At 40.5% G+C, this 13,750-nt stretch overlaps 1 protein-coding gene and 1 long non-coding RNA gene across 11 annotated transcripts in view; one reads left to right on the plus strand and one right to left on the minus strand.

Annotated features, from left to right (window-relative positions):
• Positions 1–13,750, plus strand: part of R3HDM2 (R3H domain containing 2) — a 160,816-nt gene that overhangs the window by 101,696 nt on the left and 45,370 nt on the right. The window contains exon 1 of one of the 10 annotated variants that reach the window (XM_037030214.1): positions 9,371–9,378. The exons of the other annotated variants lie outside the window; for them this stretch is intronic. The gene's annotated coding sequence lies outside the window, so the exon portion shown is untranslated. Of the gene's footprint in view, positions 1–9,370; positions 9,379–13,750 lie in introns of those variants that run through there. 10 annotated transcript variants of the gene reach the window in all.
• LOC118975969 (uncharacterized) lies at positions 42–5,536 on the minus strand. Its single transcript, XR_005064164.1, has 3 exons — positions 5,524–5,536; positions 4,312–4,313; positions 42–121 (listed from the first exon to the last, which is right to left on the minus strand). It is a non-coding gene; the product is annotated as an uncharacterized LOC118975969 (long non-coding RNA).

Genomic DNA, 13,750 nt, shown 5'->3' on the forward strand with positions numbered 1-13,750 from the left:
GGGACAGAAAGGATGTGGTGTGGCAGCGGTGAGGTGGCGGCCAGCAGAATAGGCAGTCCCACATTTACGTGTGGTAGATAAAAATCAGGAGGGACACCTGGAGAGTGAGTGATCCTAGCCCCTGGGTTCCAGCACTGGGGAAATAAAGCCTCATAACTCCTGGCTGTTAAAACCAGTGGGGGTTGGGGTGGTGAAAGCAACTGCTGGTCTCTCAGGAGAATTTGTTTAAAGGGCCCCATGGTCCTAAAATATATGAAACCCACACACTCTGGTATTCAGCATCAGAGCAGCAGCTGGAAGGGTGCCAGTCACATGTTGGAAGTGGGGGAAGTGACTGGAAATGGGGCAAGAGTCAAGAGGTGCAATTCTTCCCTCTCTGACCCCTCCCCCACATACAGCACCATAAAGCAGCAAACTGGTTGGTTACCCCACCCTGGCAAATACCTGAGGTTCTGCCCCTTAAAACATAATATGTGTGCCAAGACAGGGAGTCAAAGCAGCTCTACCTAATACACAGAAACAAACACAGTGAGGCTGCCAAATTGAGGAGACAAAGACATATGGCCCAGATAGAAGAACAGATCAAAACTCTAGAAAAAGAACTAAGCAACAAGGAGGTAGTCAATCTACCAGATGCAGAGTGCAAAACATTGGTTATCAGGATACTCAGAGGACTCATTGAGTACAGCAAACACATAAGGGAAGAAATGAAGGGTACACTAAGTGAATAAAGAAAAATCCACAGGGAACCAAAAGTGAAGAGAAGGAAGCTGATGTTCAAATCAGTGATTTGGAACATAAAGAAGCAATAAACAGTGAACCAGTACAGAGTGAAAAAACAAGAATTCAAAAAAATGAGGAGAGAAACTTCCAGCCAAGGTGGAAGTGTAGGTAGATAAACTTTGCCTCCTCGCACATTCAGAATAAGGACAACAACAAATTTAAAAACAAAAAATAACAAACCACCAGAAAATCAAACTGTATGGAAGTCCGACAACCAAAGAGTTAAAGAAGAAACATTCATCCAGTCTGGAAAGAGGAGCAGAGACGGGCAGCCAGGATGGAAAGAACTTGTGGCAAGGTGGCCGCTGGTGGACTGGGTGGTCCCTCATTTGAGTACAGGTAAACCTGGAGGAACAAGTGGGATTGGGACAGACTGTGCAACCCAGGGTCCCAGCATGGGGAAGTAACACCTTAAAAACTCTGGCTGTGAAAACCTTTGGGGGGTTGCGGCAGCAGGAGAAACTCCAAGGCTCAGAGGATAGTTCATTGGAGAGACCCATAGGGTCTGAGAATGTATACAAATCCAGCTACCCAGAAATAGGCACCAGAAGGGCCCAATTTGCTTGTGGGTAGTGAGGGAAGTGACTAGAAGCCTCCTGAGAGCTGGGTAAGCAGCATTGTTTGCTCTCAGACCTTGCCCCACATACAGCACCACAATGCATTGACCTGGGTTGCCCCACCTTGGCGAATACCTAAGGCTCTGCCCCTTATTATGCAACAGACACACTGAGACAAAAAGTATGGCCCAAGTGAAAGAACAGATCAAAGCTCCAAAAATAGAACTAAGTGATGAAGAGACAGCCAGCCTATCAGATGCAGAGTTCAAAACATCAGTAATCAGGATGCTCACAGAAATGGTTGCAAAATAGAGGATGAAGTAAAGGTTATGCAAAGTGAAATAGTATAAGGTGAAACCAAGTATACAGGGAAAACCAAGAAAAGTATACAGGGAAAACCAAGAAAAGTACTTTTCCCTGTGAAAAGTATACAGGGAAACCAAGACTCAAATCAATGGCTTGTAGCAGAAGGAAGAAGTAAACATTCAACCAGAACAGAGTAAAGAAACAAGAATTCAAAAAAATGAGGAGAGGCTTAGGAACCTACGGAACAACTTTAAATGTTCCAACATCTGAATCATAGAGGTTCCAGAAGGAGACGAGGAAGAGCAAGAAATGGAAAACTTACTTGAACAAATGATGGAGGACAACTTCCCCAATCTGGCAAAGGAAATAGACTTCCAGGAAGTCCAGGAAGCTCAGAGAATGCCAAAGACATTGGACCCAAGGAAGCATACACCAAGGCACATCATAATTACATTAGCCAAGATTAAAGATAAGGAGAGAATCTTAAAAGCAGCAAGAGAAAAGGAGACACTTACCTACAAAGGAGTTCCCATTAGACTGTCAGCTGATTTTTCAAAAGAGACCTTACAGGCAAGAAGGGGCTGGGAAGAAGGATTCAAAGTCATGAAAGACAAGGAGCTACATCCAAGATTACTCTATCCAGCAAAGCTATCCTTTAAAATGGAAGGGCAGATAAAGTGCTTCCCAGATAAGGTCAAGTTCAAGGAGTCAATCATCATCAAGCCTTTATTATATCAAATGTTAAAGGGACTTATCTAAGAAAAATAAGATAAAAAATATGAACAGTAAAATGACAACAAACTCACAACTATCAACAACTGAACCTAAAAAACAAGCAAACAACGAGACAGGAATAGAATCACAGAAATGGAGATCACATGGAGGGTTATCAGCGGGGAGGGAGTGGAAAGAATGGGGGGGGGAGTACAGGGAATAAGAAGCATAATTTGTAGGTACAAAATAGACAGGGAGAATTAAGAATAATATAGGGAATGGGAAAGCTAAAGAACTTATATGTACAACCCCTGGACATAAACTAAGGTGGGGTAATGATGGTAGGATGGAGGGTGCAGGGCAGAGGGGAAAATTTTTCCCTTGGGGAGAAAAAAATGGGACAACTGTAATAGCATAATCAATAAAATATACTAAACAAACAAGAAAAACAAGGAGAGAATAAGAAGACTCTGGGACATCTCTAAATGTGCCAACATCCAAATCATAGGGATGCTAGAAGGAGAAGAGAAGAGCAAGAGATTGAAAAGTATTTGAAACAATAATGAAAGAAAACTTTTCTAATTTGGTGAAGGAAATAGACATACAAGTCCAGGAAGCACAGAGAGTTCCAAACAAGTTGGACCCAAAGAGTACCACACCAAAACATATCACAATTAAAATGCCAAAGATTAAAGATAGAGAATCCTAAAAGCAACAAGAGAAAAGCAGAGTTGGTTACAAAGGAGTTTTCATAAGACTGTCAAGTGAGTTCTCAAAAGAAACTGCAGGCAAGAAGGGATTGGTAAGATGTATTCAAAGTGATGAAAAGCAAGAACTACAACCAAGATTACTGTATCCAGCAAAGCTATCATATTGAATTGAAGGGCAGATAAAGTGCTTCCCAGACAAGATAAAGCTAAAGGAGTTCATCATCACCAAGGAGGGTATTGGCTGCTAAGGGGAAGGGGGAGAATGGGGAAAATAGTTCAGGTATTTAGAAGCATAATTTGTAGGTACAGAATAGGGGGATGTTAAGAATAGTATAGGGTCATGCACATGAGCCAAAGAACTCATGTGCATGACCCATGGACATGAACAAAGGGGGGGGGATCACTGAAGGGAAGGGTGTACCAGTTGGAGGGGGGAGAAATTGGGATGACTATAACAGCACAATTAATAAAATATACTTTATAATGAAGCCCAACTAACATGTCAGTCCATTGATCTAAGTGCCTGTAGTTCTCATTTCGGGGCAGGTACAGCCATGATAGATACTGAGCAAAGAAGAAGGTGCATGTCTAAAACATTTTAGTCTTGTTTCTTCCTTTTTTTTCTTTAAGATTTTGTTTATTTTTAGAGATAGGAAGGGAGGGAGAGAGGAAGAGAAACACCAATGTGTGGTTGACTCTCAGGTGCCCCCTACTAGGGATCTGACCCACAATTGAGGCATATGCCCTGAGTGGAAATTGAACCAGTGACCATTTGGTTCCCAGTGCAGCACTCAATCTACTGAGCCACACCAGCCAGGCTCTCTTTCTCTACTTTTCTAAGGAATTGCTCTGGACATTAGCCAACTCCTGTGGCCTTCCTTACCACACCAGTGAATTTTTTTGTATAGAACAGAATGATTTTCTCATACTTCCCTGCTTTAGAAAATTAACACAATTGATATTTTTAAAAGATTTTATTTATTTTTAGGGAGAGGGAGAAGGAGAAGGACGGAAATATCAATGTGTGGAATCTGTGCTTGCCTCTTGTGTGCCCCCCACTGGACACCTGGCCTGCAACCCAGACATGTGCCCTGACTGGGAATCAAACCAGAGACCCTTTGGTTCAAAGCCCTTGCTCAGTCCACTGAGCTACACCAGCCAGGGCTTTATTTTTCTTGGTCTAGCACTAGTGAAACCTGTGATAGTTGACTTCTAAAGTCCTTCAAGGATTTCGTGACTACCACTTAACCATAGCTTTACATGATTCAATAAGTACTTTATGCTCTATTCCTCCATATTATGCTTTCTCTCTTTGAAGAGAAGGGAGTGTTGATCCCATATCTCTCATTTATAGCTCAGTAGGGCCTTCTTTCCTGACCTTCTCCCAAGGGCTCTTGAGCCATTTATCTCTTTAAGCATGCCATTTTCATACTTTTTTTTTTGTTTTATGTTTTGTCTTCTGGGCATTTAATGGAAAGGACGTGCAATTTTGGAATCAAGAAGACCTAGGTTTGAATTCTGGCTCTTGACACATACTTTATAGCCATGAACAATTGACTTAATATTTCCAAATGTTAATATTTCATTTATATAATGGAGGTCATATTTTATACCTTGTAAAGGTTAAATAAGATACTCTATGTAAACTGTAAAAAATTGAAGTCATGAGGAGTGACCCAGATTGAGTGGAAAGATGGGGGAATTTACAAAACTAAGTTTGAAGCCCAAAATATGTCCCCCATTGACATTCACAGTCTGAAGAGAGGCCTTATATATAGGGACCCCTCCCATCCCACACATCACACCCTAAAAATCTCCTGAATGACCATCTTGGGACACTGAGAACTTTGGCTTTGAGATCAGACACAGCTAGGTTGGAATTCTACCCTTGACCCTCTAGTATTAACTTGGAAATGTTATTTAATTTCTTTAAGCTTTGATTTCTTCAGATGAGAAAAGCTCTAACGAAGAATTTTGTTGGGATTAAGTAATGTTAGAAACAATGAGATACCACCTTACACCGTTAGAGTGGCTATTATCCTGACCAGTATGGCTTGGTTGGGTGTCATCCTGTAAAGCCAAAGATCGCCAGTTCAATTCTGGTCAGGCCACATGCCTGGGTCATGGATTCGGTACCCCACTGGGGCATGTCTGAGAGACAACTGATAGATGTTTCTCTCCCTCTCTTCCCCTCTTTCTAAGAATAAAGAAATAAAGAAGTTTTTTAAAAGAATGGCTATTATCATACTGCTGTTGTGAATGTAAACCAGTACAGCCACTATGGAAAACAGTATGGTGGTTCCTCACACACACACAAAAAAGAATGGAGTTACCATGTGACCCAGCAACCCTTCTGGGTATCTACCAAACAAATCTGAAAAGATTTATTCACAAAGACATATACACCCCTATGTTTATTGCAGTATTATTCACAGTGATCAAGACATGGAAACAACCAGAGTGTCCTTCAATAAATAATTGGGTAAAGAAGATGTGGTACATAGATACAATGGAATATTACTCAGCCATAAGGAAAGAAATACTACCATTTGTGATAATATGGATGGACCTTGAGAATATCATGCTAAGCGAAATAAGTCAAAAAGTTAAGAACCATGTTATTTCACTCATTTGTCGAATATGAAACTGAAAGAACAAATAAACAAGAAAAGCAAACAAACAAAAACTCATAGACACAGAAAACAGTATGGTGGTTACCAGAAAGAAGGGGGTGGGCGGTTAGTAAAGGTTAATGGGGGTCAAATATATGGTAACAGAAGATGATTTGACTTTGGGTGGTGGGCACACAATGCAGTATACAGGTCATGAATCAGAAATGAACACTTGAAACATATGTAATCTTATTAATCAGTGTTACCCCAATAAATGTAATGAAAAGAAAGTGATAGCAAAAACATAGACTAGTATCAGTACCAGAGTTCTGTTGTCTGGTTCTGTCACTTAGTAGTGATGTGACCTTGAGAAAGTTGCATACCTACTCGTGGTGGATGTGAGTTGACATGCATAAAAGAACCAGTTTTATAATGTTGCTCAAAAACTATAGTGCTTTTTTTTTTTAACTCCTATGCTAATGTCAAAGAAGGCAAGAATAAGCTTGTAGTGCATGAGCACCTAAACGGTTTTTATTTTTAGCCTGCCATTTTAACCCTATGGATGTTTTCTCCCCACTGTCTTGACTCCTAAGGGCACTTTTTTTGTGTGTGTGTTGCAGGGGGTTGTGTGCGTGTATGTTTAAAGTAACATACAATCTTAAGCATTCAGTTAAGTTTTGACATTTGTAGTATACTCCCATGTAACCACTACCCCAAACAAGATAGAGTATTTCCATTACCCCTGAAGGGTTCCCTATGTCTCTTTCTAATCAGTATTTTATCCCCCAAACCCTAATCACCACTTCTGGTATAAATCACTGTAGGCTAATTTTGCCTGTTCTTGAACTTCATATAAATAGATTCACATCGTATGTATTTTTTGGAGGTAGATCTCTCTCTTAGCATAACAGTTTTGAGATCAGTCATGTTTTTGTGTATGTTCATATATACCCATCAGAGTCCCCTTATGTCTCACTGGTGATGATTTAATCACTTGTTCCTTCCCAAACCTGTCACAAAAAGGAAACATAATTAACCCAATTGATCAAGCTAATTAAGATCCGAGTCCTAAGGGCTTAGGGATAGGGTCACTTTCTCTGATCATGGATCCTCAGAGAAAGGCAAACACCAAAAATTAATTCTTATTGTTCTACTGTATTGAATATTCTTCTGTATTCTACCGTACTGAATATATCACAATTTGTTCATTCATTCTCTTGAGTCCCTAGATTTTAATCAACTTAAAGAATATGGGTATCAACAGCAAATCATTTACTGTTGATGTACAAATTAGTAAAGGACAGGAAAGTTTACAGGTATTTTTCACAGGGTATCTCAGAATTTTTAGCCTCTAGCTGTTGTTTTCTTGCTTGCATTCTCTCTACTTGGCCATGGATTAAAGGGGAGAAATGAAACTGCCCTTGTTTCTGACTGTTCCCTATATAATGTATTCTTTTTGGCCTAATGCCTAGAAAGTTGTTTATGGACTTAATAGAAGGATATATAATCTCAATGTGCTCTGGAAGGTACTTTTCTTGGCAGTCAAAAAATTTATGGGGAATATGCAGTATTCTCCCTGAAAATTGCCAAATCTTAGCTCCCAATCATCATCCCCTGTATCTCCTTATTTCCTCCCTCCCTCTCCTTGCCCCCCCACTTCCAATAGTCCTCTCTGTGCAGCTTTGAGCCCACTCAGTGTCCTCAGGAGATAGCCTGCCTTAAAATTGTTCTGTTTGCCTGGATGAAGTGTACAGTGTACACAAATTGGTTGCAGGGAAGCACAAACATAAGCTCTCCTGGGAGCTTAATGTCTGTGCTTTGTTCTGGTCGAGTTACATATGAAATAGTTCCTTTCTTCTCCCGCCAAAAATCTCCCAAGCCTTAGTTTCCCCTCTATAGTAAATAAAGCTTGAAGAGTGGAAATTTTTTCTCTGTATTTTAACACTTTTATACTTGCTTTATTTTTAAGCCAGTCTTTTTTAAAAATATTTTTTATTTATTTATCTTTAGAGGGGAAGGGAAGGAGAGAGGGAGAGAAATATCAATGTATGGTTGCCTCTGGTATGTCCCCTGCCGGGAACTGGCCTGCAACCCAGGCATGTGCCCTGACTGGGAATCGAACCACGATCGTGTGGTTCGCAGGCCCGCACCCAATCCACTGAGCTACACCAGCCAGGGCCAATCTTTTTATTTTTAAATAAAATAAAAAGTCTCACTTTTTATTTTTAAGCTTTTTAAAGTATATAAATTGTCTTGTCCCTGAGCTGCAACTTTTGCTTGTTTTGGCCCAGAAAAATTTGTTTCCAGGAATCTTTGTGCCCTAAAAGTAAGAAGAGCCTTCTACATAGGATTACAGATATGGAAATGACTGTAGTTAAAGGTTATTTTGGAGAATGAAGAATACCTCAGCTCAAGAGATTTAGTTTTGAGCTCAGTGTATCTTCTGATGGATCTTGACTCAGGAACAGTGGCATTCTGACCCCTCATTACTGGCCTTTGTTAATTTGAGGACAGCTTCTTTTATCCTAGAAGCAAAATGGTGAGGAGACTTAAGACCACATGATAAGAAGCCTGGAATGTTTAAAAGAGGAAGTAAGATAAAGCTGTCTTCTGTGAGATACTGACATGGAAGTGAGACTAAGCTTGTTCTTTATGACTACCACAGAGAACTAAACTGGATCTAGTGGGAGGAAGTAACAGGAAGATGAGTTTTGCCTCTTTATAATCCCCCTTCCCTCAAAAAAAAAATTTTGTATCTAGAAGTGAAGACTTTCCCCTTCCCTAGAGGGAAGGGAAAAGTATATACAAGCAGGGTTAGAACAACATTTTTCAGAGTTACTGATTATTCAAGAACCAGACTGTGGAGGACTGTGAGTGTGATAGGTTGGAGCTTAGTCCCCTTCCACCTATGAGATTCCATGATTCTCTTGTATCTTTGGTAGACTTTTCATTTTCTTGGCTGGTCTTTGACCATCTGTCCCCTTAGTTAGAGGCACTATTGCATAAAGGTTAAGAAAGCAAGCACTAGAGCCATGTTTTATAACGTTGAGTCCTAGCTCTTCCTTGTACCACTTGTATGCCCTTAAGCAAATTATATAACTTATCTGTGCCTCAGTTAACATATCTGTAAAATAGTGATGATGATAATATGTATCTCATAGGATTATTATAAGATTAAATGAGATTCATGAAGCACTTTAGGATAGTGCCTGGCACAGTGTAACACTCCAAAAGTTTTAGCTGATTATTATTATTATCTCTGTTCCTTTCAGTTGTTTCTACTTAGGGAGCTGGGATTCTCTGTCTGATCTAGATAACTTCTCTCTTAACATACCCTTTCTGACTCTCCCAGGATGCTTTTGGCTAGAAGGAACAGTAAGCTCAACTCAAATAGCTTAAATGATAAGAGAGTTGATGACTTTACATATCAAGAAGTTCAGAGCTAGGGGGATCCAGGCTGACTAATTCATTGTCTGCTGTGCTCTGCAGCATCAAGGATCCAGGCTTATTCTCTTCACTTTGCCATCTTCCATGTGTTGGTAGGATGTTGCCATAGTCCAGGTATCATCTGCATGTAAGACCACCAATCCTCAAGAATATGTTTACTGATTTTAGAGAGAGAGGGAGACATTGTTTGAAACATTGATCGGTTGCCTCTCACATGTGCCCTGACCAGCGATCAAACCCACAACCTAGGTATGTGCCCTGACCAGGGATCAAACCTGCAACCTTTTGGTGTATGAGATGATGCTCCAGCCAACTGAGCCACTCAGCCAGGGCAATAACTACCTTTTTTTTCCTAGTGGCTTTTTAAAAAATAATTCATTAGGAAGCTGTTCTTTGAAGCCACCCAACCCAGCAAAGTTGTCTCATGTCTTACTGTTGATGAATCACTTGTCCCTCCCCAAACCACTCAGAAAAAGGAAAAAGAATTACCATGATTCGCCCAGCTAGTTAAGATCTGTCTCCTAGGCCTCATGAATATGATCGCCTTCCCTGATCATGTGTTGTTAGAGAAAAGGCAGACACCAGAAGAAAGTCAAGGCTAGATTGCCCAGAGTAAGAATTACTTTGTTTTACACAGCTCTTCAAGATGCCAGGGGTCTCAATGGAGATGACTGTCAAAATTCTTGAAAATAGATGCATTGATCACTGTCTGTTTTATGGATATCTAAGTAAAGCTCAGTATTTTCTGTTTCTTAGTGAATGAGTACAACCATGTGGCTCCTTAAAACTTGATTTGGGCCCTGGCTGCTGTGGCTCAGTAGATTGAGCATTGGCCTGCGTAGCGAAGGGTCGCTGGTTTGGATCCCAGTCAGGGCACATGCCTGGGTTGCAGACCAGGTCCCCAGTAGGGGGCGTGTGGGAGACAACTGATTGATGTTTCTCTCCCTCTCTTTCTTCCTCCTTCCCCTCTCTCTAAAAAGTAAATAAATAAAATGTTTTTTAAAAGAACAAACAAACTTGACTTCGAATATGTAACCCTATTCCACATATGATTGTTATGAAAAATCATTTTTTGTTTGATTGGGTTTTTTTCCTTGGTGCTTTGACTGAGAAACAGTGCTTGGACATTGTGAAGTTAGTCCGAATGTCCAGATAGTTGAGCCTTTTCTGATCCACATGTAAAGGGCAGATGCAAAGTTGTCATTCTGATTTGAAGAAATAATACTTAATTGATAATTAAGGCCTGTCCTGGAAAAAGACACAACCAGTAACTTTATAATTTTCTATATCACCTTCTCTCTCTCTCTCTCTCTCTCTCTCTCTCTCTCTCTCTCTTTTTGGAGATATGATTGGCATAATACAGCTCTGTGTAAGTTTAAGGTGTACCACATAATGACTTGACATATATACATTGTGAAATGATTACCACAATACAGTTAGTTAACATGCATCTCCTCATATAGTTACCAAATTTTTTTTCCTTGTAATGAGAACTTTTCAGATCTACTTAGATTCTTAACAGATTTCAGGTACACAGTACAGCAATGTTAACTATATTCATTATGCTGTACATTACATCCCTAGTACTGCTTTATCTTACAGCTGGAAGTTTGAACCTTTTGACCACTTTCATTCAGTTCCCCTACCTCCCCACCCCTCAACTTCTCTTTCTGACAGAAATTTGTTTGAGGATATTTAAGCCTAAACAAGAAAAATATTGGTCCACCATGTGATAAAAGAAGTAAACTTAATTTTTTGTGACTCTATGGCATGTTTAGGATAAAGGTTGAAGCAATTTATAGTTTATAATAGGGTGCAACAGTATAACAGTTAAGATTGTTTAAGAAATAGTGAAATTATCTGTTCCAGGAGTTTTCCAGGAGAGCCATGCAGGCCCCCTCAGGAAGTTGCAAAAAGGAGCTCTTCTTTGGGGACATGGGGGAGATTGTATGAGGTTGTGTCTAAGAACTCTTCAATTCTGATTATTAATGATGTTTCCTAGCTAAGGGATATTGAGAAGGCATGTGCTGCATTTTATCATATTTCAAACAGAAGAGAATGGAAGCTTGATTTACCCATGGTGGGGATAAATATATGTGTATATTGCAGTTCTTATGTACAGCCAATGATCCATAAAGCTCTGTAGGTTATAACTCTATCTATAGAAGCTTCTAGGTATTGAAACAATTAACTAAAAAAGTAGAATATCATCCGACTTCTGGCCAAGAGGGAGGTATAGATAGACATACTGAGCCTCCTCGCACAACCAAAGTTAAGGACAACAAAAATTTAGAAACAAAAAAAACTATCAGAACTGATAGGAAATTGAACTGTATGGAAGTCCGACAACTGTTCATTCAGACTGGTAAGAGGGGCAGAGTTGGCGGCTGGCAGAGAGGGGTCAGGGCAGGAAAAAGTGGTGGCTGGCAGACCCGGGTGCTGCTGAGGCAGCAGTTGGCAGACCAGGCATGGGGTGGCAACAAGCAGACCCGGTGAGGCGCGCAAAGTGGCTCACTGACCACAGACACCCATTCCTGCACAGGTAAACTTGACGAAAACGGGCAGCTAGACAGACCTTGCAACCCAGGGCCCCAGCGCCAGGAAATAAAGCCTAAAAGCACCAATTGAAAACACTTGTGGGGATTGGGGTGCCCCAACCCCAGAGGCAAGAAGGGGCTGGAAAGAAGTATTCCAAGTCATGAAATCCAAAGACCTACATCCAAGATTGCTCTATCCAGCAAAGCTTTCATTTGGAATGGAAGGGCAGATAAAGTACTTCTCAGATAAGGTCAAGTTCAAGGAGTTCATCATCACCAAGCCCTTATTACATGAAATGTTAAAGGGACTTACCTGAGAAAAAGAAGATAAAAAATATGAACAGTGAGCCCTGGCTAGTGTAGCTCAGTGGATTGAGCATGGGCCTGTGAAGCAAAGGGTTGCTGGTTCAATTCCCAGTCGGGGCACATGCCTGGGTTGCAGGCCAGGTCCCAGTAGGGGACACATGAGAGGCAACCACACATTGGTGTTTCTCCCCCACTCTTTCTCCTTCCCTTCCTCTCTCTAAAAATGAATAAAAATATTTTAAAAAATATGAACTGTGAAAGGACAGCAAACTCACAGTTATTAACAACCACACCTAAAACAAAAGCAAATTAAGAGGACAGCTAGATCAGGAGCAGAACCATAGAAATGAAGATCACATGGAGGGTTAGCAACAGGGGAGTGGGAGGAGGAGAAGGGGGGAGAAGGTACAGAGAAAAAGTAGCGTAGATGGCAGGTAGAAAATAGATAGGGGGAGGGCAAGAATAGTATGGGAAATATAGAATCTAAAGAACTTGAGACACATGGACATAAACTAAAGGGGAGGAATGGTGGGGGAGGGGTGTGCAGAGTGGAGGGGAATGAAGGGGGGGAATAGGACAACTGTAATAGCATAATCAGTAAGATATATTGTTAAAAGGTAGAATATCAGTAATTTTCTTTTGTAGTCAGTTTCTTCCATTACTTATCATCTTTAAATTCAGCTGTACGGCTGATGGTATGAATGACTCTGACCTTTTAAAGGGAATTTATGTAGCGATCTGCAAACTAAGTCTCTAGGCAACTGCTCAGGAGCCACCACAAGGTGAACAAAGCAATGATCTTGCAGACCATCTAACTAATGCCAGGTTCAGATTATTACCTGTACTTCTGAAGAGCCTCTGGGTCTTAACCTTTAAACTGATTTGAAGAACCCCCTCCCCCAAAAAAAAAAATCTGGTGTGACAATTTTTTTTAAGCATTATTGTTTAGCTCATTTCTAAGGCCACATGGAATAGACATAACGTTTAAGAGGATTTTCAGTCTTCCCCCCCCCCAGTTTTATATTTTTTAATAGGAGGGGAAGTATTCAGAATTAAAATACAGTCATTGCCCTGACTGGGTGACCCAGTTGGTTGGAGCATCGTCCTGTGCACCAAAAGGTTTCAGGTTAATTCCAGGTCAGGGCACTTACTGGAGACAACCTATTATTTCTCTCTCATATCTCTCTCTTTCTCTCGTTTTTCTCTCTCTCCCTCTCCCTTTCTCCCTCCTTTTCTAAAATCAATAAACATATCCTCAGAAGAGGATTAAAAAATAATAGTAAATAAATAAAATACAGTCATTAAGCATGTAAGGAGAAACCTCTACAAACCCTTGTTGGAGCTAAGAAAGCTCCAACATAGCATATTTGACATCAGTGGTTGTGGACATGAATCTGTATAGAGCATTAACTTTTGTTTCCCAGTGTGTACTTGGAGAACTGTGTGGACTTAATTACAGGACTTCCCAGGTAGCAGTAGTGGGTGATGAAGAGCCAGCCACCCCTGCACTACAGAGGCTCTTTATCATTGGAATGCAGTAGAATGACTGAACTCAAATAGTGAAGAGCAAAGCAAAGATCCTCTCTTCCTTCAGGGAGAGATCCAGTCTTTCTGAAAGACAGATGACTAGAATGCTCTTTTTACTTTTGCAGCTTGCTACAGGTAAAGGCAAGAATTTAAGATTCTGTAACATTGTTTGATTTTGCTGCTTTTTGATGGGGGAGATGCTTGAAGTTGGTAACAATGTTGTGTTTTGTGGTAACTGTGAAAGTTCTTTA

This window comes from Sturnira hondurensis, unplaced genomic scaffold (assembly GCF_014824575.4).
Source record: "Sturnira hondurensis isolate 20B ecotype Veracruz unplaced genomic scaffold, ASM1482457v3 Scaffold0020601, whole genome shotgun sequence".
Lineage (NCBI taxonomy): Eukaryota > Metazoa > Chordata > Mammalia > Chiroptera > Phyllostomidae > Sturnira > Sturnira hondurensis.